Below are 21,702 nucleotides of genomic sequence, written 5' to 3'. Positions count from 1 at the left end.
CCCTCTTTCTTCGACAATAAACCTTGAAAGGTTGCTTAGAAACTTCTCAGCTGTCTGGTTGCTTGGAGCATTAAAGCAAGTCTTTATGTCAATAGACAATAGACAATAGGTGCAGGAGTAGGCCATTCGGCCCTTCGAGCCAGAACCGCACTGTCGCTGGGCAACAGTATTAAACAGTCTAAAGAAGCGTAGATGACAGGAATAAAAATACGTTGGTGGGCTGGATAAGTTTGGGTTACAGACCAGATCCAGCCCATGGGCTGTAGGTTGCTGAATCCTATTGTACAGGATTCTGAATCCTGTTCTACAGGATTCTGAATCCTGTTCTACAGGATGCTGCCTGAGTCACCTTATTTATTAGGTTTGCTCATCAATTTTCAGTTGCCAAGAAAAGAACAGGTAATACTGATTACGACCTTAAACTATGTGTTTTGACGTAAATCTAAGGGAAGAGCCTAGCATTGCATTGTCTACTCATTTCACAAGAAAAGTTCCAGGTGACTTTTATAAGAGTTTTCAAAGATATAGGAAAAGCAGCTGAACAGCTTGTTTAGCAATACTCAGAATCTTTCCCCAATATGTAAAGCACTATAAAAAGTGAATAAGATTAAGTATGAAGATGGGTAAGCCATTCAGCACCTCCATCCCAGTCCACCATTCAACTTGATCAAATTAATCTACCCAATCAAGGTTCCATGATAATAGCAACACAAATTATGTTGTGCAAACAACAAAAGGCTGAAGGATTTCCACAAGCCAGACAGCAGCTGTGGAGGGAATCGACAGATGACGTTTTGAATTGGGACCATTCTTTAGACTGCGAGTAGGGAGGAAGAAAACTGGAAAAGTGATGGGAAAGGGAAATATAGGACTTGGGTCGGATTATGAATGAGGAAATTAAGATGGTTTTCAAGGGAAATTGGACATCTTGTTTGGAAAAAGATTAGATTTTAGATTAGATTAGATTTGTTTATTGTCATTCAGACCTTTCGGTCTGAACAAAATTTTGTTTCCCTGCAGTCATACATATAATTTTAAAAAAATGACAAAAACACACAATCAACACAAATTTAACATCCACCACAGTGAGTTCACCAAACACCTCCTCACTGTGGTGGAAGGCAAAATCTTAAAGTCTCTGTCTCTTCCCTCTTTGTTCTCCCTCTGCGCCGAGGCGACGGCTCAAACTCCGCGGGTGGTCGCTGCCTCCGCCACAGCTCCAGGACCGAGTCGGGAGATCTACAATAATTATAGGCAGCATGAAGTAGATGAGGTGCTTGAGGAGTATAAGGAATGTAAAAAGAATCTTAAGAAAGAAATTAGAAAAGCTAAAAGAAGATATGAGGTTGCTTTGGCAAGTAAGGTGAAAGTAAATCCAAAGGGTTTCTACAGCTATATTAATAGCAAAAGGATAACAAGGGATAAAATTGGTCCATTGGAGAGACAGAGTGGACAGCTATCTGCAGAGCCAAAAAAGATGGGGGAGATATTGAACAATTTTTTTTCTTCGGTATTCACCAAGGAGAAGGATATTGAATTATGTGAGGTAAGGGAAACTAGTAGAGTAGCTATGGATACTATGAGGTTCAAAGTAAAAGAAGTACGGACACTTTTAAAACATATAAAAGTGGATAAGTCTCCAGGTCCTGACAGGACATTCCCTAGGACATTGAGGGAAGTTATTGTAGAAATAGCCGGGGCTATGACAGAAATATTTCAAATGTCATTAGAAACGGGGATAGTCCCCCTGCCGCCGTAGGATTGGCGTACTGCAGCGCATGTTTGTTCCATTGTTTTAGCCCATTGTGCTATCTGTCGCCTCTGTAAAAAGGGTTCTAAGAATAAACCTAGCAATTATAGACCTGTTAGTTTGACTTCAGTGGTGGACAAATTAATGGAAAAGATACTTAGAGATAATATATATAAGCATCTGGATAAACAGGGTCTGATTAGGAACAGTCAACATGGATTTGTGCCTGGAAGGTCATGTTTGACTAATCTTCTTGAATTTTTTGAAGAGGTTACTAGGGAAATTGACGAGGGTAAAGCAGTGGATGTTGGCTATATGGACTTTAGTAAGGCCTTTGACAAGGTTCCTCATGGAAGGTTGGTTAAGAAGGTTCAACTGTTGGGTATAAATGCAGGAATAGCAAGATGGATTCAACAGTGGCTGAATGGGAGAAGCCAGAGGGTAATGGTGGATGGCTGTTTATCAGGTTCGAGGCAGGTGTCTAGTGGGGTGCCTCAGGGATCTGTGTTGGGTCCTTTGTTGTTTGTCATGTACATCAATGATCTGGATGAAGGTGTGGTAAATTGGATTAGTAAGTATGCAGATGATACCAAGATAGGGGGTGTTGTGGATAATGAAGAGGATTTCCAAAGTCTACAGAGTGATTTAGGCCATTTGGAAAAATGGGCTGAAAGATGGCAGATGGAGTTTAATGCTGATAAATGTGAGGTGCTACACCTTGGCAGGACAAATCAAAATAGGACGTACATGGTAAATGGTAGGGAATTGAAGAATACAGTTGAACAGAGGGATCTGGGAATAACCGTGCACAGTTCCTTGAAGGTGGAATCTCATATAGATAGGGTGGTAAAGAAAGCTTTTGGTATGCTAGCCTTTATAAATCAAAGCATTGAGTATAGATGCTGGGATGTAATGTTAAAATTGTACAAGGCATTGGTGAGACCAAATCTGGAGTATGGTGTACAATTTTGGTCGCCCAATTATAGGAAGGATGTCAACAAAATAGAGAGAGTACAGAGGAGATTTACTAGAATGTTGCATGGGTTTCAACAACTAAGTTAAAGAGATGGGTTGAATAAGTTAGGTCTTTATTCTCTGGAGCGCAGAAGGTTAAGGGGGGACTTGATAGAGGTCTTTAAAATGATGAGAGGGATAGACAGAGTTGATGTGGACAAGCTTTTCCCTTTGAGAATAGGGAAGATTCAAACAAGAGGACATGACTTCAGAATTAAGGGACAGAAGTTTAGGGGTAACATGAGGGGGAACTTCTTTACTCAGAGAGTGGTAGCGGTGTGGAATGAGCTTCCAGTGGAAGTGGTGGAGGCAGGTTCATTGGTATCATTTAAAAATAAATTGGATAGGCATATGGATGAGAAGGGAATGGAGGGTTATGGTATGAGTGCAGGCAGGTGGGACTAAGGGAAAAAAAGTTGTTCGGCACGGACTTGTAGGGCCGAGATGGCCTGTTTCCGTGCTGTAATTGTTATATGGTTATATGGTTATGGTGGGAGAAACATATGCCCCTCATCGTGGCAGGGAGAGCAGGGAAAGAGAGGACTTGAGGGAGTTATTAAATTAAATTGGAGAATTATATGTTCATACTATTGGGTTCCAAGCTCCCCATAAAGAATATGAAGTGCTGTTGTAGTGGCCTGGTCAAGGTCAGGGAAAGACCAGACGTCAGGCGGATTCAAAATAAGCTTTTTAATTCCAACAGTCAGAGTACACACCACGACACCCTTGTCAGAACCCCTAGGGAGTGTCGTCAGGAAACCCCATGGCAGACCAACGGCCCTGTCCCTCAATCGGCGAGGGGGATGATCCAAGGAGTGGCCTACCCCCCAGGGACCGCCACAGGACCCCACCCCCCCCCAAGTACCCGAGGTACGAAACGGACAGGAGGGCGTACACGGCGGCCAGCCCGGATGCACACAACGCTCGGCCCCGGAACAGGCGACGGATCAACAAGTGCGGGGGACGAAGTAGCCAGAGGTGGAGGTACCCTAGACAGAGGCTGCCCTCGCTTATGGGGCAGCGCTACCTGCGCCGGCCGATCCATATCAATATGTGCTGGCTTCAACCGCGCAACTGAAACAGTCTCACGCCAACCCCCCATGTCCAGGACGAAAGTCGACGATCCATGTTCCAAGACCCGAAAGGGACCTTCGTACGGCCGCTGTAGAGGTGTCTGATGTGCATCCCTGCGCCAAAAAACAAACTGGCAGTCCTCCAGAGCAGAGGGAACGTGCGGACGGAAGGACCCATGACGAGAAGTGGGCACCGGCGCCAGCTTGCCCACCGTCTGCTGAAGACGTTGGAGAGCGTCCAAAGGCTGCTCCACCTGGCCACGTGCCGGCGGGATGAACTCCCCAGGGACCGTTAACGGAGACCCATACACCAACTCGGCGGAGGAGGAGGCCAAGTCCTCCTTGGGTGCGGTGCGTATCCCCAGCAAAACCCATGGTAGAGCATCTACCCAGTCTGGGTCAGTGCGCCGCGCCCTCAGGGCACCCTTAAGCTGTCGGTGAAACCGCTCCACTATGCCGTTCGACTGCGGGTGGTACGCCGTCGTGTGGTGCAGACGAACACCCAGGAGGCGTGCTATGGCCGACCACAGCTCTGACGTGAACTGAGGCCCCCGGTCGGAAGTTATGTCCAGTGGAACACCGAACCGGGCGATCCAGTGCGCCAACAATGCTCGAGCACAGGTGGTTGTTGCGGAATGGCTTCAGGCCACCGCATGAAGCGGCCCACAATGGTGAATAGATACGTCATGCCCTGGGATGACGGCAGCGGCCCCACGATGTCCACGTGAATGTGGTCGAAACGTTTCTGGGGAATGGGGAACTCCTGCAACGGCGCGTGGACGTGTCATTGCATCTTGGCGGTCTGGCACGGGATGCAAGTGTCAATGTCCAACCTCCTTCCGCAGCCCGTGCCACATAAAGCGGGAGGCTACCAGGGCTGTTGTCGCCCTGATGGAGGGATGCCCACCCAGGCGATGGGGACGATGGGTCACGGAACTCCAGAGGAGACATCGCACAGCAGGACCACAGACAACGTCCTCCAACTGCAGGCCCGAAACCGCCATATACGATAGGCAGCCATCTCCTCGTTGACAAGCTGAGCGGCTGCCAGGGCGGAATAGTTGATCCCCTCACTGACTTGGAGAACCGTGTGGACTGCAGGTCTTGATAAGGCATCGGCCACCCTGTTAAAAATAGCCCTCGACAAACCGGATGGAGGTGGTGTACTTGGACACATACGCCAACTGCCTCTGCTGCCGTGCAGACCACGGGTCTGATACCTTGGCGAACGCGAAGGTTAGCGGCTTGTGGTCCGTGAATGCAGTAAATGGTCTCCCCTCCAGAAAATAGCGGAAATGACGTACGGCGAGATACAGGGCAAGGAGCTCACGGTCGAAGGCGCTGTAACAACGCTGAGGACCACTGAGATGCCTGCTGAAGAAGGCAAGTGGCCGCCAGCAACCCTCAACGAGCTGCTCTAACACTGCCCCAACCGCAACCTCAGAAGCATCCACCATCAAGGCGGTCATGGCATCCTCTCGTGGGTGGACGAGCATTGTGGCCTCAACCAGTGCCTGTTTAGCCCTCTCGAATGCCGCTGTTGCGTCCACGGACCAATCAACCTCCCTGCGATGACCAGCAATCAGGTGGAAAAGCTGTCGCGAGCGACTGGCCACCAGAATGTCGTCCAGGTAAACAAGGACAAAGTCCAATCCGCGGCACACGCAGTCCATAAGCCGCTGAAAGGCCTGCATGGCGTTCTTCAACCCAAACGGCATCCGCACAAATTCCAATAGACCAAATGGTGTAATAATGGCCGTCTTCGGGATATCGTCGGGGCGGACCGGAATTTGATTGTACCCTCGCACGATGTCCACCTTGGAAAATACGGATGCTCCGGCCAGATGGGCATTGAAGTCCTGAATGTGCGGGACCGGATACCTGTCGGCGACGGTCGCATCATTCAGGCGATGATAATCCCCACATGGGTGCCAGCCCCCGTTCTTCTTAGGGACCATGTGGAGCGGTGAGGCCCATGGGCTATCGGAGGGACGCACGATGCCCATCGCCTCCATCTGGCGGAACACCTCCCGAGCTAGACGGAGCTTGTCTGGGGCGAGACGACGTGCTTGGGGGTGGAAGTGGGGTTCGAGAATGCCGGGAAAATCTGCCAGGATGCGCGCGAAAGTTGCATCCACGGATGACGGGGCCATCAGGGCGTACTACAGTATCACCAGTATGGAGGAAGACCAGCTCCAGCGTGACAGAGTGCATCAGGCGTCGCCGCTTGACATCCACGAGCAGTGAATGGGCTCGAAGGAAGTCGGCGCCCAGCAGCGGTTGGGAAACGTCTGCAATGACGAACCTCCACATAAACGAGTTGCGGCCAAAGTTGAGGGGGATGGTGCGAAACCCGTAGGTGCGAATAGCACTCCCGTTCGCCGCGGTGAGGAGGGGGCCTTGTTTACCGCACGGATGTCGGCGATGGAGGGAGGCAGAACACTCACTTCCGCACCAGTGTTGATGAGGAAACGTCCCCCACTGCGGCGATCCCATGCGAAAACGCGATGAATCGTGCCCACTGCCGAAGGAATCACTAACGACCGGCCCATTAGTTTCCCGAGAACGAACAGTGTGGGCGACAAAGCCTGGCTGCAGCTCCCCAGCGGCGATGGTAACAGCACCAACCAACTTTGCTAGCGTCTGGTTGAACTGCAGGCGAATTAGGCTGGTTTGAGCGCCAGCGACCTCTGCTGGCGTCTGGTGAAACTGCAAGCCAATTTGGCTGGTTTGAACGGCAGCAACCTCTGATGGCATTGGTTTGAACTGCAGGCTGTCCGTGCTGGAAGGACGTGCCTGCTGTTGAATGCGCAATGGCCGCCGGATTTTCCGGCGGGGGCCGACTGGGAGCAGTGGAGACGCGGTGGATGGCGGTCCCGACCTGCTCTGAGTCTCCAAAACGCCTCGGAAAGGACGTCCACTGCTTCCAGGTTGTGATGGTGAGAATTCCACAGCTTGTCGGCTTGTTCACCCAGCGCCCGCATGTCGGTAAACGGATCCCTGGCGAGCTGCATGCGAATGCAGGTAGGCATATTTAAATTAAAAACACGGCTCATGGTCCCCCATTAGGGTGAGCATGTCTTCCAGGAGGGCAGACGGCCGGCGGTCGCCCCGGGCCGTCCAATCTGAAAATGCGAGCTGCCCGCTCGGCGTCACCCAGGCCAAACCTCCTGATGAGAAATGCTTTAAGGTCAGTATATTTATTTGTTACCGGGGGGGCCCTGAGGAAAGGCTTAACTCGCCTCGCAGTTAGTTGGTCAAGCGAGCCAACCACGTAATAGTACTTGGTCTCTTCCTGCGTGATACCTCTCACAGCAAACTGTGCCTCTGCCTGCTGGAACCAGGTTTTGGGCTCTTCGGTCCACAGAGTTGGGAGCTTCAGCGCAACAGCGTTATCATCCATCACGATGCGTGATGAACGACGTGGGGTCACCAGTGTAGTGGCCTGGTCAAGGACAGGAAAAGACCAGACGCCAGGCGGATTCAAAAGAAGCTTTTTAATTCCAACAGTCAGAGTACACACCACGACACCCTTGTCAGAACCCCTAGGGAGTGTCGTCAGGAAACCCCGTGGCAGACCAACGCCCCTGTCCCTCAATCGGCGAGGGGGATGATCCAAGGAGTGGCCTACCCACCAGGGACCGCCACACTGTTCTTCTAGTTGGCCTCACTCTGGAAATAGAGGATATCGAGGGCAAAATATAGGGGAATGGGAAGGGGAATTAAACTGGTTAGCATCCTACATTTGAATCCACCAAAATAAAGTAGGCCACATTGGAAGCACCGAATGTAATAGATGAGGTTGGAATAAACCTCTGTCTCACCTGGAAGGGCTGCTGAGGTGCATTTGGTGCTTCCTTTGCATTGGCAAGACCAAGCATAGACTAGGTTCTGTTTCACCAAATGCTTGCGCTGTCAGGCAATGCCTGCTGGAGCTCATTGTTGCTAATGATTTTAACTCTCCTTCCCTCCACATACTGACATTTTAGTTCCTCCATTGCCATGGTGAGATCACACGCAAATTGAAAGAACATCCGTTATATTCTGCTTCAGTAGATTCTAACCCAATGGTATGAGCATTGAATTCTCCAATTTTTATGTAATATCCCCCCATGCCCCCACCCTTCCCCCCAACTTTCCCCTGGGCCCTCTTTTCCTTAATATACATAACATTTCTTTGGATTTTCCTTGATATTATCTGCCAGAGCTATTTCCTTCCCTCATTTTGCCCTCTTGATTTCCTTCTTAAGTATGCTCCTGAGTTCCGGAAACTCCTTCAAGGATACTCTTGAACCCAACTGCATATACATGTCCCATGCCTTCTAATTTTTCCTGACCAGAGGCTCAATTTCTCTTGTCATCCAAGTTTCCTTACACCCACCCGCGTCCCCTATCACTCTAACAGGAACATGCATGCACTCAACTCTTGTCTTTACATTTTTAGAAGAATCCTACTTTCCAGACGTACTTTTGTTCGCTAACAACCTACTCCCATCAACTTAAGCAAGTTCCTTTCTGTAGATTGGTTATTGCATGTGAACCAATCATAGTAGAGTAGCATCATTAACCCCACCTTACTGTATACTTTATATTAACACCCACTTCCTATATTAGGTAGTCTTGGAAGCGGTAGTGATGAACTAACAACCTGCTGTACTGCTCTTCTATGTGTTACAATTAAAGATGACTTAAACTTGAGACGTGTGTTACATCAATCATTTACATGGTGTCAGAAGTGGGATACGAACCCACGCCTCCAATTGAAGACCAGATCAAAAGAGGCTGGCCAGACAGACAATCCAGTACACCACTGGAGGTGCAGCCATTCTTCCTAGTCCGTGATGAGCTGGTAATACAGGATGGTGTCATTGTTAAAGGTCACAAAGTCGTGATCCCATCATCCTTACAAGCCGAATACTACAAAGAGGCACACAACAGTCACCCAGGCACCGAGGCCACGTTGGCCCACGCACAGAGCATGTTCTACTGGCCTGGGATGACCAAGTACATACGGGACAGAACAGCATCCTGCCCCATCTGCAACAGTTTGGCACCACATCGACAGAAACAGCCTCTGCTACAACAACCGCCACCAGCACTGCCTTGGACATCACTGGCAGCAGACATTTTCGAATGGCACGGTAAACATTACCTAGTCCTAGTTGACTCCTACTCCAACTGGCTCGAACTCGATTTACTGCCCACCATCACATCCGACATGGTTATTCAAAAGCTAGAGGCACTTTTCTATATTCGGCGCACCAGTTCGCCTGCAAACTGACAACGGAAGACAATTTACCAGTCACGCATTCAAACACTTTGCCAACCGATGGGACTTCCACCATGTCACAAGCAACCCTGAATACCCTCAAAGCAATGGGCTCACTTAACGTGCCGTCAGGAACGCAAAACAACTAATGGAACGCTCCCACCTGGCCAAGTCAGATGTTTATCTCAACCATTTAAACCTCAGAAACATCTCCAGAGACGAGGTCCTAGGCTCACCAGCTCAACGCCTGATGTCTCGGACAACACGACCTCCGATACCAATTGCCCAGCAGAAGCTGATGCCACAGGTGTTTAAACCAGCCATGGTCCGGAAGCGCATTCAGGAGAAACACAACATCCAGAAGCGCTCTTATGACAAGTAAAGTAAACCACTGAATGCGTTACTGCAAGGTCAAGTCATCCGTTTGCAGACTGCTATGGGACATTCCCATCTGGGTTTCGTTGTCGGCCCATCCAAGGAACCCCGCTCCTACCTTGTTAACGCCGATGGTGTCATATACAGACGGAGCCGCCAACACTTGCTGCTTGTAAAAGAACCTCGTCCACCTCCGGCCAATCCGTTTGCTCCACCCCTGCTGTTTAAAACCTCTGCTGCTGCTATCGCTAGTCCCAGCGTGTCCCACTCTCCGCCACGGTCAGCAACCCTGTCTAACAACAACATTACCTCTCCCGCATGCTCACCCTACCGGTAGCCTAGAGTGTCCCCAGCTGCTTTCTCCCTTCCGGGTTCACTACCTCCCTCTCCTTCTAACTTTTCTGGTACGGAGGGAGAGGGATTTGTCCGTACGTGTTCGGATCGTATTAGTAGACCGCCAGACAGGTACGGCGAGTATGTTTAAATCCGCGTGTTTTACCTTTGCCTAACCATCTTTACTCTTTATGGGAAAGGATGTAGATTGTTATTGCATGTGAACCAATCATAGCAGAGTAGCATCATTAACCCCACCTGACTGTACACTTTATATTAACACCCACTTCCTACATTTGGTAGTCTTGGAAACAGTAGTGATGAACTAACAACCTGCTGTATTACGTGTTACAATTAAAGATGACAAACTCTAGACATGTATTACATCAATCATTTACACTTTCGAATACCATTAAGTTGGCCTTGTCCCAATTCAGAGTCTGCCGTGTCTTCATCCATCTATCTATATTACTAAAAGTCTGTTCTTGATCGGTTTTGGCCATCTGTGCTGCGATTTCCGAGAGAACGCCGCCACCTACGGCCGTCATTTTTGGTCACCTTGCTCAGAGCCCCCCTCCGCCGTATGTGTGACGAGGAATTTTCCCGTCAATGAAAAATGACAGAGATATTAATGATTTTACAAAATTACACATTCCCTCTGCTGCCCCTGCTGGTGGCAGGGGGGAGGGACTATAAAACCAGGCAGTGGTGTGCCTCAATCAGTGTCTGCAAGCTGGAGGAAGGCAGAGGGTCACGTTTCTCTGAGCTGTGAATAACACTGAACACATGTCTACTCAAATGTAAGTGTCCTTAATGGTTCTAAAACGCTTGCAGAATGTGTCTATTGGTTCTAATATGTTTGCAAAAAGTGTCTCTTTTGGTTCTACAATGCTTGCAGAATGTGTCTTTTTTGGTTCTAAAATGTTTTTAAAGGTTCTCCCCCCCCCCATCTCCTCCCCCCCCCCCCATCTCCTCCCCCCCCCCCCCCCGGCTCCTCTTCCCCCCTCTCCTCTCCTCTCCACCCCCCCCCCTCTCCTCCTCCCCCCCTCTCTCTTCTCCCCCTCTCTCCCCCCTTTCCTCTACCCCCCCCCTCTCCTCACCCCGCCCTCTCCCCCCCCCTCCCTCTTCTCTCCCCCCTCCTCACCCGTCCTCTCCCCCCCTCTCCTCCCCCCCTCTCCTCTCCCCCCTCTCCCCCCTCTCCTCTCCTCCTCCCCCCCCCCTCCTCCTCCTCCCCCCCCCTCCTCCTCCCCCCCTCTCCCCTGCTCCTCTCCTCCCCTCCTCTCCTCTTCCCCCTCCCCCCTCTATCTCCCCTCTTTTTCTCCCCCCCCTCCTCTCCCCACCATTCCTCCCCTAAACCCCCTCCCAATTACTAAAATTGTTCACCAATCTGAGATCTTTTTTAAATCTAACGAGCTGATGACGTCACAATGCCTAAGCTCCTCGCGGCCAGCTGCGCAAAGTTTTCAACGCGCAGCCTGCTGGCCACTGTTCTCCACGAGCTGCAAGTTACGTGGCCCAATCGCCCTCCCCCTCAGGGCTCTGGATTGAAGCCGCTAAACACGTGCTCAAGTCGTGCTGCGCGCTACGCTGGGCTCCTTGAAGTTCTACAACATAGCGGCGGCAGTCATTATCGCAAGGCGGGCGCGATGGAAGCACGGTGGAAAAGTGGACGTGGCGGCCGCCACAGGGGACAACCTGCTCTCCGTCTCCCCCGCCCGAACGTTTGTCACGCTGGTGGGTGGGCTTCCCCTTGTGGAAGCCACGATCAGCCGGCCCTACGCTGCTTTTGACAGTCCTCACATCGCTCCAGGCCTCGCTCGGGCCCGGCGCCTGGTGGGGATGCTGCCGCCCCCCTGCGAGCTGCCGCCCCCGCTCCCCTCCTCTCTCTCTCTCTCTCTCTCTCTCCCCCCCTCCTCTCTCTCTCTCTCCCCCTCTCTCTCTCATCCCCCCCTCCTTTCTCTCTTTCCCCCTCCTCTCTGTCACCCCTCTCCTCTCTCTCCCCCCCCTCCTCTCTATCCCCTCCTCTCTCTCCCCATCCGATAGCCACTACTTCTCCGGAATGTGATGGAGCTATAGTTTACACATTCACCGCACTCTTATGATAGCAAAAACGAATCCTCTAGACGTTGCTTCTTGATTAGTTGGTCTTTATTGAAGTAATACATAATAAAGAGAAAACTCCCTCCCTCCGCCCACCTGTGTGTTTGGGGGATGGTTAGTGTGAGTGTGATGCCGCAGCTCCCCCACCCCCCCGCAAACGAGCGTTGGGGAAACAGACCCAACGGGTCTGCACTTGGTCTAATGTACTTTTAAAACTCTGTGTGTGTGTGTGTATGTCATGTTTTTTGCCTTTGATTAGTTACTCCGTCAAAACCAGACGCAAAAACGATTTTTTACCATTTCGCTAGCGATTTTACGTTTACATTCGCACATCCACTCCTCATTAAATTTAGTCATTTGTCTGTACACATTTTTAATAAATCCTTCCCCCCCTCACTCACTCATTTTGTTGCCTCCTGCTGGCCACCTTCTCATCGCGTCTCCTGCGGGACCATAACGGCAGCAGAGTGGCTCTGTTAATGGATTCATTCCACAGTGAGTTAAGTTCGGTAACAACCTCCCCCTCTCCTCCCCCCCCCCTCTCTTCTCCACCCCCCCTCCTCCCATCCATACCCCCTCTCACCCCTCCCCCTCCCTTCTCCCACCTCTCCCCCTCCCTTCCCCCCCTCCTCTCCCCCTCTTGCCCCTCTCTCCCTCTGTCTCTGCCCCTCTCTCTGTCTCTGCCCCTCTCTCTCTGTCTCTGCCCCTGTTCTCTTTCTGCCTTCACTCTTTTACCCCCCCCCCCCCCCCCCCCCCATGTCAGTAGATAGGGCCGTTATGGGGTAAAAGGAGCAAATTAATAATATTCATATATCACGGGGGTAGTTAGCGTGTGTGCGGGGGGTAGTTAGTGTGTGTGATGCGCATACTGCCCCCTCCCCGCAACCGCACGTTGGGGGAACAGACCCAACGGGTCTGCACTTGGTCTAGTGTACTTTTAAAACTTTGTGTGTGTGTGCGTGGATGTGTGTGTGTGGTTTTGCATGTGTAATGTATCTCCTCGAAAACCGGACGCAAAAATGCGGAGATATTTACCATTTCGGTAGGGATTTTACTTATGAGTTCAGAAATCCACTCCTTGGTCAATTATTTCCCCAGATTTTGAATAAAACTGATCACAAAACTCAATTTTTTAAAATCTAAACGCCGCTCTGCAGCTGCTGACGTCACAATGCCCACATGCCGACCAATCCAGGCCCACCTGCCACCAGGCGGCACCCCCTGCCGCTGTGGATTAAAGCACTGCGCCCAGCACAAGTACGCTCGCGCCACGCGTATCGTAGCTGGACTCACGCCTGCCCACCCGCCTGCTCACTCCAACCACCAACCCCCCGCCCGCTCATTCACTCCAACGCCCAGCCCGCCCCAACCCCCCCGTTCTCAAAATGCTCTGCAGATCGGGAGGTCACCGGAGGTCACAGCCGTTCACCGGCTTGAAATGGCGGCGGCAGTTATTGTCGCGCGGGGCGTTACTCCCTCTGGGAAACCTGAAATTCCTCCGTTGATCGCAGGGACACGAGGCTCTCCACGTCGCCCGAGGTCGGCCCCGTCCGACCTGTCCGCACACCGAGTTCAGGTCCTCTCTCTCCCCTATCCTCTCCCCATCCTCCTTCCCTCTCCCCCTCCCTCCGTCCCACCCTCCCTCCTTCCCGCTGCAAACCCAACGTGCTGCCAGTCACGCCTGTCGCAAGTCCTTTGATAAAAACCTTGCGACCCCCTCTCTCTCTCTCTCTCTCCTCTCTCTCTCTCCCTCTCTTCTCCTCTCCCTCCCTCTCCCTCTCCCCCCCCCCCCTCCCTCCCCCCCCTTCCCTCTCCCTCCCTTCTCTCTCTGCCCTCACTTTCTACCCCCCACCCTCACTTAGACGCGCCTGTGTTGGGGGCTATGCGTCAGTAGATGGGGGGTAAAAGGAGCAAATTAATAATATTAATATATTAACAAGGGGGGTAGTTAGTGTGTGTGCGGGGGGGGGGGGTAGTTAGTGTGTATGTGGGGGTGGTTAATGTGTGTTACGCCGCATGCCCCCCCTCAACCGCACGTTGGGGGAACAGACCCAACGGGTATGCACTTGGTCTAGTATCTATTAAAACTGTGTGTGTGTGTGTGTGTGTGTGTGTTATTTTGCATGTGAAACGTATCTCCTCGGAAACCAGACGCAAAAACGCAGAGATCTTTACAATTTTGGTAGGGATTTAACTAATTAGTTCAGAAATCCACTCCTCTCTAGATTTTATCAATTATTTCCCCAGATTTTGAATAAAACTGTTCACAAAACATCAAAACAAATTTAAATCAAACTGCTGCATGAGCCAAAGTGCCACCTCACAGATGTCCAATCACAATGGATCTCATTTACATATATGACATCACAATGAGACAGGTGAGGGAGATTGGAACCTTCACGTGTTCCCACTAAAATCAAACTGCTGCATGACTCATTGACATTCTAGGAAGAGGTAGAAAAAAATTGCAGGTGCCCTGGCAGAAGCATCATCTTTGTGCATAGGTGAAGTAGTTAAAATGATGTAGGGTGTCTAACATTGTTTCTATACTTAAGGGCTGCAATAATAAGTCAGTGGGTAGTTACATCATTTACTGTAAAGGATTCTGAAGGCCAGGAAACACCAGCAGTTTACAAGGATGAGGTGGGATGTCGCTGAAACTTACCAAATAGTGAAAGTCCTGGATAGAGTGGATGTGTGAGGATGTTTCCACCAGTGGGAAAGTCTAGGATCAGAGGCCATAGCCTCAGTATAAAAGGACGTACCTTTAGAAAGGTGATGAGGTGGAATTTCTTTAATCTGTGGAATTCATTGCCACAGTAGGTTGTGGAAGCCAAGTCAATAGGTATTTTTAAGGTGGACATTGATAAAGTAGATTCTTTATTAGTACGGGTGTTAGGGGAGAAGACAGGTGAATGGAGTTATGAAGGAAAGATAGATCAGCAGAGTAGACATGATGTTCGTATAACTTATGAACTTATTTGGAAAGGCAATTAGGGTCTAGATGAATTGGAAACGTGTAATAAAAATGGAAGATGGAATTTATCTCAGTGGAGGTGTTTTGTTTTGTGAGGTGTTAAAGCAGGATTTACTCTGTAAATGACAGGGTCCTGGAGAGTGTTGTAGTAGTGACACCTAGTGGTACAGGTACATAGTTCCTGAAAAGTGGCCACAGAAATAGTCAGGGCACATTTGCCCTCATTAGTCAAGGCACTGAACGTAGGTTGGGGAATGTCATGTTACAACTGTACAATCCGTCAAAATCCATTTCGGCACTTGGAAAGTATTGGAGGAACGGAAACTGCCTGACCTGCCGAATTCTTGCAGCGCTTCATGTTTCACACAAGATTCGAGCATCTGTAGTTCCTTGTATTTCTGTGGTAAAAATTAGGTATGTTACAAAACCTACCTGAATCGTGGCTGAGCATCTGCCCTACCCCGTGTGTGTGATTTTGGCGCTGTTTAGAGGGGGCGGGTTTAAAACGCGATTTTTACTAGGCTGTTCCAATCGAAAATGTTCAGCCTAGTAAATCATTAACGGAAAATCGCTGAAAGACCCCGTCGCAAAAGGTATTATTAGTTTTTATGGCCTTGTATAATATTTATAGTAGTTTAAAAATCACTCTCTCACTCCGCAACCTCTCGCAGCCCCAGGGTTTTATAAAGCAAACAATTAAAGGTATGTACATTATTTTTACATTAAATGGGGCTTCTTAAGAACCCTGTATACAAAGTTTTCTATAGCAAGTAGTTCATTTTGGGCTCTTTATAGTCGGGGCGGCCCGGTCCGGGGGGAGAAGCGACGCCCAAGTCGGGGCGGCCCGGTCCGGGGGAGAAAGCGACGCCCAAGTCGGGGCGGCCCGGTCCGGGGGAGGTTCGGCGCCCATGTCGGGACAGTCCGGTCCGGGGGAGGTTCGGCGCCCAAGTCGGGGCGGCCCGGTCCGGGGGGAGTCGAAGCTACGCCCAAGTCGGGGCGGCCCGGTCCGGGGGAGGTTCGGCACTCAAGTCGGGGCGGCCCAGCCCGAGGCTGAAGACGGCACAGTACTCACGTGAGGGTGGCTGGGACGGTGTTCTGGCGGCGGTGGCCTGAGTCCGGGGTTCGGCCGCGGGCCAGCAGCTGTTTCTGCAGGACTGGTGGGCGGCAGCTTCAACGACCCCGGGCCGCGGTGTTTGAGCCGCGGGACTGTTCTTAACATCGCCCGGGGGGGGGGGGGGGGGACATCGCCCCAGCGCAGAGGGAGAAGAGGAGGGAAGAGACTGCGACCTAAGACTTTTGCCTCCATCACAGTGAGGAGATGCTGGGTGGACTCACTGTGGTGGATGTTAATGTGTGTTTTATTGTTGTTTTATTGTATGGTATTATATGTATGACTGCTGCAATTTCGTTCAGATTTCTGAATGACAATAAAAGGCTATCTATCTATCTATATCCCGCAGTATTTTTCTGGGCACTTGAGGGCACAAATCCAGCGCAATGTGAACGTTCTAAACCAGCGCGTTCACAGGAACCCACTAGAAAGCCGATTTAAATTGACTTTAATTTACAGCAAATGAACACTAAATTCCTTCCATTTGGCCCATAAATTTATGTAAATGAGATTTAAAAATCATGTTTTATTGTGAATTATTTGTGAATATTACTTGGACACTTGGGCTATTTAAAAATGTTAATCATTTATTAAGAAATGGATAGATGTTTAGATCTAGTAAATTGAAGTTTGAAATTAGCTACAATTGGGCAACTAACTAATTATATGCTTTAATTTCAGGTCATCCAAGTAAGATTATTTTATATTTGTTTCAGAATGCTTCAATCTATGATAACTGAAAATTTCATTCAGTTCTCTTAATTTTTAAGAAGGTTATGGGCTTTTGACTGTCCTCGATCACAGCTTTTTTGTTATGTCCATAGAAAATCAATAGGGAACAAGATGCTAATTTCCGAGTATGAAAATGGCCATAACTTTTTTATTACTTGAGATATGAAAGTGAATTAGGTGTCAAATTAAACGCATTGTTATGCTTTATCTGATGGGATAAATTGCAGACTTGATTTTTTAAATCTCAAAATTTTGTAACATTGCTAGTAAAATATTCAATCATTGAGTGATACAGTATGGAAATAGGCCCTTCGGCCCAACTTGCCAACATGTCCCAGCTACACTAGTCCCACCTGCCTGCGTTTGGTCCATATTCCTCCAAACCTGCCTTATCCATGCTAAGTTTCAAAAATACTGGGTAGAATCCGAGGTAATTATATCTATGGTAGGAATGCAAGTTTTTCTGCCAAAGGTGCAGGGCATTGATGAGCAGTTTTCAGAGCCCAGCAAGGCGATGTGACTCTTTAACAAAAAAATGCTGGAGTGACTCAGCATCTCTGGATAATGTCACGAACATACACAGAGAGCAAATGTGAGCAAGTACTATGGTATTTTGGACAGCTCACATTTTTGAGATCCGTCCCATTGATTCATTCTGAATCAACAATTCGATAAAATGTGATGTATAAATATGCTTGCAATTGGCCTGATGATGGACCTGGGCCACACGGAGCTGTCTGCCGCCTCGACTCCTCCTCCAGCGGGTGGAGCGCACCCTTTGGCACCAACCGTCGCGTCACGTGAACAAACACGGCCACAGGCGCGCGGGCGAGGGCGCGCATGCGCGGCAGTGCCAACGGTGTTCCGGTTGTTCCGGCCGAAGCCGTTATGGTTATTGACGCTCGAGCTGCAGGTGAGTGCTGCCGTTTGGCCGGTGACTCGCGTCGGACACCAAGCGATGGTCGGTCGTGGCAGGTATCTGACCTGCATGTTCACGCCTCGTTAATGGCCGCCCTGATGCTGCCGCCGCTGCATGTGATGCGGCTTGCGGCCCGAAGAAATAAATGTAAAGTATACACCGGCCTGGCCTCGGAGACAGCCGGTCCCTGTCCGTTGTGTGGGAGCGGCTGCTAAATTGCGACGTGAAGGCGAAGGGAGTTGGATGGTGGCCCTGCATGGCGTGGGGGAGGGGCGGTCACGTGCGGGCGTGGGCTCCGCAGCGATAGATCATTGCAACATGAATGGAGATGAGGAATGGGTGGCGTTTCGGTTCCAGATGGTCTGACGATGGGTCTCGACTCAAATCGTCACCCATTCCTTCTCTCCAGAGATGCTGCCTGTCCCGCTGAGTTACTCTAGCGTATTGTGTTTACCGTTTAAACCAGCATCTGCAGCTCCTTCCCTACACATTGACACGTGTTACTCATGTTTCAATCATCGCGACCAGGGGCGGGGCCTGAAGTATTTGGTCTCCTCCCCTTTAAGTAGTTCGGTATTCCGAAAAACGCAAGGAATCATGGGATTTGTCAAAGGTCATTCAAAAAACAAGCGAACGGGTTGCCAGGCAGCGGGAGAAGGGGGTGTAACAGCGAGAGAGGGGGGGGTGTAACAGCGAGAGAGGGGGGTGTAACAGCGAGAGAGGGGGGTGTAACAGCGAGAGAGGGGGCAGATGCGAGTGGGGGTTGCATGTTGGTTGCAGAGGCGGGCAATGTCCTCCAGTCCAGGGTGGGGGGATGGGGTGCAGGGATTGTCCTAGCGTCAGCGAGTTCTTGCGGAGACACGGTGTCCGGAATCTGCAATGAAGCCACAATAGCGAGTTTCCCTCTCCCCGCCATCTTGCCTTTACCCGCGGACAGGCGTCACTCTGTAGGAAGGAACTGCAGATGCTGGTTTACACCGAAGGTAGACACAACGTGCTGGAGTAACTGAGCGAGAGGCAGTATCTTTGGAGAAAAGGAATAGGTGACGTTTTGTGTCGAGACCCTTCTCCAGAGATGTTGCCCGACCCGCTGAGTTGCTGCAGCATTTTGTGTGTATTCCCGTTTATGACTAGTCCTCGGCTTTCGCCAGCACCGAGGGGGTTGACCGACAGCCACTGGATAAGGCGAGAGGTGCAGCTGACGGTCCCTGGCCCGTCGGGGAACGGGTTCCTCAGCAGTTGGCGGGAGTTAGCGCTTCTCCGCGCTGGCTGTAAGCCTGGGGCCACCACCGTTCGGGGTTACTCCGGACATCTTCGGCCTCCCCCGGACAGGGATGGGACACCCCGGAGAGGACGGGAAAGGGGATGGTAGTGAGACTCTGCTCACAGATCTGCCTCCTGGGGTTATGCAGGAGAGGGGTGTGTGGTTTGCCCCTGTATAATAACCCTGTATAATCCGGGAGGGCAGCCCGAGTGAGAATGAAACCCATACTCCCAGGGTGAGGAGGACTCGACCGTGATTCATTAAATTGTCACGGCTGAGATTTCTGCATGGACCAGTGGAGAAGGAAGAACTAGTGTTGCTAACTCCAGTAGCAATTCAACAGCACTTGCAGCGCCAGAGACCTGATTCGATCCTGACTACGGATGAAACACAGGTCTGTATACATGCAGCAGCTCAGCTGCCAAGAATGTTTATCTCCAGTGACCTATGACCTGGGCATGCGCAGTCAGAATTCTGAACTCGCGTATTTGTAGGAAGGAGACAATGCATTTCGTTGTCTCTGTACTGTACACTGACAATGACAATTAAAATTGAATCTGAATCTGAACTGTAGATGTGTAGGAAAGAACTGCAGATGCTGGTTTAAATCGAAGATAGACATAAAATGCTGGAGTAACTCAGCGGAACATGCAACATCTCTGGAGAGAAGGAATGGGTGATGTTTAGGGTCGAGACCCTTCTTCAGGCTGATGTCAGGGGAGTGAGCGGTACAGAGAAAAAATGTAGTCAGAGTGAGTAAGATCGGTCGGAGAACTGGGGAGGGAATGGAAAGAGGAAAAGCAAGGGCTAATTGGTTAGAGAAGTCAATGTTCATACTGCTGGGGTGTAAGCTGCCCAAGGGAAAATGAGGCGCTGTTCCTCCAATTTGCGCTGGGCCTAACTCTGACAATGGAAGAGGCCTAGGACAGGAAGGTCGGTGTGGGAATGGGAGGGGGAGTTAAAGTGTTGAGCAACCGGGAGATCAGGTAGGTTTAGGTGGACTGAGCAGAGGTGTTCAGCGAAATGATCGCCGAGCCTGCGCTTGGTCTTACTGATATACAGGAGTCCACACCTGGAACAGCGGATACATTAGATGAGGTTGGAGGAGGTGGAACTGTACCTCTGCCTCACCTGAAAAGACTGTCGGGGTCTTTGGATGGAGTAGATGGGGGGAGGTATAGGGACAGGTGTTGCATCTCCTGCAGATGCTAGTTTACGCAACAGATAGACACAAAATGCTGGAGTAACTCAGCAGGTCAAGCAGCATCTCTGGAGAAAAGGAATAGGTGACGTTTCGGGTCGAGATCCTTCCGTAGACTGGACCCATTTCATCTTTCCAGAGATGCTGCCTAACCCACTGGAAGAAACGTATGCAGCGAGGTTATTTTAATTTGACGGAAGAAATGGTGAGAATGCATTTGAGATCGCAAACAAAACATTGGCCATTTTTCTTTTTTTTGCAAGTCTTATAAACACTTTCTATGCTATGGATTCAGGGTCACAGCGAACTAGTGGTGGAGGCTAAGACAAGGATGGATGTGATATTGATGAATGGTGAAGCAATATAGCGGTGCCCCTCAACACATGGTCTACTCCGGCTGCTATTTTGTATTTTGGTTCTGTGGGGTTGACTGAATGTTAACCAAGAAACAAACTACTGGAGGAACTCAGCAGGTCAGGCAGCATCTATGGAGAAAATGTTTAAATTTGAAGTAGAAATACTGGAAGTTCATATGACATTTGGGGCGATACAGTTAAATTCAATGGATGTTTTGACATTCGCTATAGCGTTTCTCTCCATATATGTTGCTTTAGCGATTGAATATTTCAAATATCTATAGTATGTGGCTTATTGGATGAATATTAAATAATTCTAGTGTAGACATAGTCCTGAATGCGCATTGTCTGCTCTATTGAGCATGTGAAATCACAATGTTTTGTTTAGAGATACAGCGCACTTTGGCCCACTGAATCCACACCAACCAGATAGACACAAGATGCTAGAGGTCAGTGGACAGGCTGCATCTCTGGGTGGAAGGAATGGGTGATGTTTCGGATCGAGACCCTTCTTCAAACTTCAGTCATGGGAGAGGGAGACCCTGAGATATGGAGGAGTAAGGTGTGAACATGAGATCAGAGGATGATTATCAAGGAAAATGTAGAAAAGATAATTGTTAGCTAGGGGAACATGACCATGAGACATAAAGAGTTAAAAATTTAATCAAGAGACAACATAGTCAGACTGGTTGGAGAACTAGGTTGGGGGAGGTATGGGGCGAGAGGGAAAGCAAAGGTTACTTGAAGTTGGAGAAATCTATATTCATACCGCTTGGGCAACTTCCTGAATCTGGTGGCATGTGCTTTCAAACTTTTGTATTTTCTGCCCAGTGAGAGGGGAGAAGAGGGACTGACAACAGTGTAAAATGGTTCTTGATAATGTTAGCTGCTATCCCGAGACAGTATGTAGTGTAGATGGAGTGGAGTAGGGGGAGTGATGTGGTTAGACTTGATCATATGATGGACTTGGCTACATCCACATTTTTTTGCAGAGTTGTTGCCAAACCAAGCTGTGATGCAATTCAACAGTATGCTTTCTATGGTATATCTGTAGAAATTGGTAACAATTATTGGAAACATGTCAAGCTTCCTTAATTATCTGAGGAACTAGAGGTGTCAGCAATCTCCACTTCTTCACCATTGATGCTGACTGCAATGTTATCCTACTTTTTCAGAAAGGTGGGAGCGATAAAACGGAATTATAGACCAGTTAGCCTGACATCGGTGG

General features: G+C 49.7%; 1 protein-coding gene and 1 long non-coding RNA gene across 3 annotated transcripts in view; one reads left to right on the top strand and one right to left on the bottom strand.

Annotated features, from left to right (window-relative positions):
- The window catches only part of LOC129713243 (uncharacterized), a 39,164-nt gene extending 20,966 nt beyond the window's left edge, over positions 1-18,198 (bottom strand). Inside the window, exons 1-3 of one of the 2 annotated variants that reach the window (XR_008726201.1) lie at positions 18,108-18,198; positions 15,225-15,289; positions 12,316-12,387 (exon numbers count right to left, since the gene is read on the bottom strand). This is a non-coding gene — a long non-coding RNA (uncharacterized LOC129713243). The remainder of the gene's footprint in view (positions 1-12,315; positions 12,388-15,224; positions 15,290-18,107) is intronic. The other variant, XR_008726202.1, reaches the window with a different exon arrangement.
- Positions 17,533-21,702, top strand: part of mios (missing oocyte, meiosis regulator, homolog (Drosophila)) — a 51,249-nt gene continuing 47,079 nt past the window's right edge. The window contains exon 1 of the mRNA XM_055662094.1: positions 17,533-17,647. The gene's annotated coding sequence lies outside the window, so the exon portion shown is untranslated. The remainder of the gene's footprint in view (positions 17,648-21,702) is intronic.

Source organism: Leucoraja erinacea, chromosome 2 (genome assembly GCF_028641065.1).
Source record: "Leucoraja erinacea ecotype New England chromosome 2, Leri_hhj_1, whole genome shotgun sequence".
NCBI classification, from domain to species: Eukaryota; Metazoa; Chordata; class Chondrichthyes; order Rajiformes; family Rajidae; genus Leucoraja; species Leucoraja erinaceus.
Note: the sequence above shows the minus strand (reverse complement) of the source record. Positions and strands in the feature narration are given on the sequence as shown.